We start from the raw sequence: 3,720 nt of genomic DNA, 5'->3' as shown, positions 1-3,720 counted from the left end.
GGGTTTCGCGGGCGTGAGCGCCGTCGGTCCCGCCGGAGTTAGTGCAGAACGCGGCCGCGGGGTGTGACACGGGTGGGAATTGGTGAGAACGGAGAGCCCGTGTTCCCGTGCCCTTGAAAGGTCTCGGGATTCTGAGAAAAGCCACAACTGGCCATCCGTCTTCCTAGGAGGACAAACCCAGTTAGGCTGAGCAGCAATGCACTGGCTAAAGCATGGAATTCTAACTGTTCCCAGAAAAAAACCCCCCACCAAAACCCACCTCGGCCAAACCCAGCCAACCCAGGCAGAAAACACAAGGGTGTTATTTACTTGTGATGGGCCTGGTGACACCCGGCCAGCTCGGGGCTGCAACACGCGTCCTGCGAAGGCGAAGGAGAGCCTCGGCATCGAGAGGGGCCTGCCTCGGCTCGGTCACCCCTTATGCCCCTGTCTGCACCAGGCGCTGCTCTGCTCAAGACAGCTGTTAGCTCAGGGCAAAGGCTTTTTGTGCTTCCAACGCAGGCGATACACGGTTAACTCTCTGCACCGAGAGCCCTGAAATACCAGCCCAATGGGTTGATTCACTTTCCTGTTTACCATTACGCTGCTGGGTTAGAAATTAAAATAACGCTCTGCTGCGCCGCCTGCTCTGCTTCGGTTTCTGCCGTAATTTCACCAGTGCCATAACCAGCCTGAGAGACCCTCCCCAGAAAGGGAGCAGGGTGATGCGTGGCCCGGTGCCCTAACCTCCTCCTGACAGCACACCGGGGTCTGGGGGAGGCACGTCTCACTTCTTCCTCTGGGGTGGCTACCGTTTCCCAGGCTCTGGCCTGTCTCCGAGGGACCCAGTGCTGCTGAGAGCTGGCGGATTCTGCCTGCACCAGGAGACTGGCAGGACACAGTGGGTGAGATTGCGGGTTGTCCTGGCCGTGAGCAAGCAGTGTGACCGCTTGGTCCTGCAGCCTTGCCGCTGCCCTTGGGCACTGCTCCTTCTTGGCTGCCTCCATGCCAAGAAGGGCCATTGCCTCTCGCCCAGCCCGCTCGTAACACAGAGCACACGCTGCTCAGGCTGCTCTCTCAAGCCACCCCCACACCCACACCTTTGTGAAACCCCCTGAGAAACTCGACTTTAGCATCACGGCCTGGGGAATGGGGATTTTCAGAGGTTACAGCAAGGCACCTATCATCACCGGGGATCCCCAAAACTATTTTAATAGAAATAATGAGTGTAGGCAATGGCTTATAAATAAATCCCTTCCCAAAAGCCTACAGAAAGTCTCCCCTCCACTTCTTTTCAGTTTGACATCACAGGAACAGTATGTGAGCAGGTACGAGCAGCAGCACTGCAGCAGAATCCAGGTGTCCTGTAAGACAGCAGGGAAATGAACTCTGAATTCAATTCATCAGGACATTTCCAGATAACAGAGTTTGGGAGGGAAGGCAGATGCCGCAGTCCAACCATACGTAAAATAATGCAGAAGATCTCGGGCCACCTGTGCTCATCCATGCACGTTATAGGCTAGGGGCTGATACCAGAACGGCTCTTTTGGGAGCTGAATTTCCTTTGTTGCTTTTTAACTGCAACAGCTCTTTAATTACTACCCTTATTTTCAAATCAAGTATACATCTGTGTCATATTAATGAATATTCATTGTCACTGGAGAGCTATTAAATACATTTTTACCTGTGTTTCTGAGGGAATAGCTGCCAGCTGAGTACAGTATTATCTAATTTCAGCCTGTCCTCAGCACCGTAATAATATCAAGACCTATTAGAGAAGACTCACAGATACATAAAAATAATAATAATGATTGATTATTTATTTGCCTTACAGTAGCACTTAGGGATTCCTGCCAAGATCATGGCTCTGCCATGCAGGGCTTCTCACAGACAACAGCACAAGAGGTGGCCTCACTTGATGGAGCTGACACCCGGAATGGGAAACACAGCAAAGTGCTGCAGCAGGGACGTTACAGAGGAGTACGTGGCCATTTGAGTGTCCTTTAGTTCCTTGGAGGGTTTAAGCAAACAAAAGAAGGGAAAGAAGATAAAGAGGGAAAAGATAGAAGGTGGGTGAGATGAGGATCACACATACCAGAAAAGCTGAAAACACCTCAGAGAGTGGGACTCTGCCCTGGTACTTGGTGCCAGTATTCCTGTCTAGGATACTCACAGTAAGCATAATCCCTTACTGGACAGGGCTGGTGCCTTGGGCACCGGAGATGCTCCAGTGTCTGCCTGGAGCTCACAGTGCTGTGATCTTCTGAGGAAAACTGGAGAAGTTCAGAGCTGAGCTCACACGTGCCATAGGCCCTGGGAGGGAGCAAAGAAGTGCTGGACACACAGCAAAGTGCCGTCAGGGAGGAGTCCACCTGCTCACCACAGCGGATGGCAAATAGCTTTGACCGTGTCCACCTCAGAGCCTGCTGAGATAGCAGAGCAGGACAAGGCCAAGAGATGCTTCAGGGCTTGAACAGGATATACCCAGGTCAGCAGTTCCCATTTTGTTAAACACTCATCACTACTGATTCAGAAACAGATAAAAAATACTCACTACCTCACGTGGACCTGTGCATGGACACGGTGAGTGGGGCAGGTCTTGCCACCAAACATTTCACACGGAGGTCTTAACGTGAGAAGGGAAGGCATTGCAGAGAGTTTTCTGAGCCTGCTAGCTTTGACCTCTTTATGTCATTTTATTACGCATTTTCTGAGCCTCCCTGACTCCAGTACCTGCAGCTGAGGGGCTGTGAGTCTACAGCAAGAAACTGGGGGTCACAGGGAGTAAAACAGAGTAAAGGGCTCCCCTTCAGCTACAATGTCACCTGGCTGCAGCCTCCAAACCACACCACAGGACAGACAGGCAGTGATTAATTACAAATAATGTCATCAAGTGTCCTGCAGAGCAGACCAAAGCATTGGCATGGGCAGCCAGAAGGAGAAGCCTTAAAATGATCCTACTGCGATGCTGGCAAGATTGCAGTGCCACACTGTGGGCATCTCCCCCACCCCACCGGTGCCTCCTTTGTCCCTGTTATCACTGAAGGAATGAAGAGCGGACCCACTGCCTCAGTGAGGAAAAGTTACTCCTCCTCCAAATGCGCTTCTTTTGTCCCGAAGTCCAGGAGAACACAAGATGTTGCAATCTGGGGGAAAAATGAGGAGGTGCAACAGTCCTGCTGGACCTGACCCATCCCATCCCTCCCCTCTCAGGTAATGCAGCAGAAGGAAGTTTCTGCCGGACTTTATTGCCTTTGCCAGCCTGTGAGTGCTGTGTGGAGTTGGGTTGGGTATGTGTTGTGGACACCTGCTTTGTGACTGTCCTGTCTCAATAGCAGATGTTGCTCAGATCCAGAGAAGGGTGGCCAGCAGGTCGAGGGAGGTGATTCTGCCCCTGTACTCTGCTCTGGTGAGACCCCACCTGGAGTGCTGCGTCCACCTGTGGAACCTCCAATATCAGAAGGATATGGAACAGTTGGAGCAAGTCCAGAGGAGGCCACGAAGATGATCAGAGGGCTGGAGCACCTCTCCTATGATGAAAAGCTGCAAGAATTGGGCTTGTTCAGCCTGGAGAAGAGGAGGCTCCGAGGAGACCTCATTGCAGCTTTCCAGTATCTGAAGGGGGCCTACAAGGGTTCTGGGAGAGGACTTTTTACAAGGGCCTGTAGTGACAGGACAAGGGGTAACGGGTACAAATTGAAAACAGTGAGGTTTGGATTACATATCAGGAAGAAATTCTTC

Source organism: Eurypyga helias, unplaced genomic scaffold (genome assembly GCF_000690775.1).
Source record: "Eurypyga helias isolate BGI_N326 unplaced genomic scaffold, ASM69077v1 scaffold31495, whole genome shotgun sequence".
Taxonomy (NCBI): domain Eukaryota; kingdom Metazoa; phylum Chordata; class Aves; order Eurypygiformes; family Eurypygidae; genus Eurypyga; species Eurypyga helias.
The sequence above is the reverse complement of the archived record's forward strand: the minus strand, read 5'-3'. Positions refer to the sequence as shown.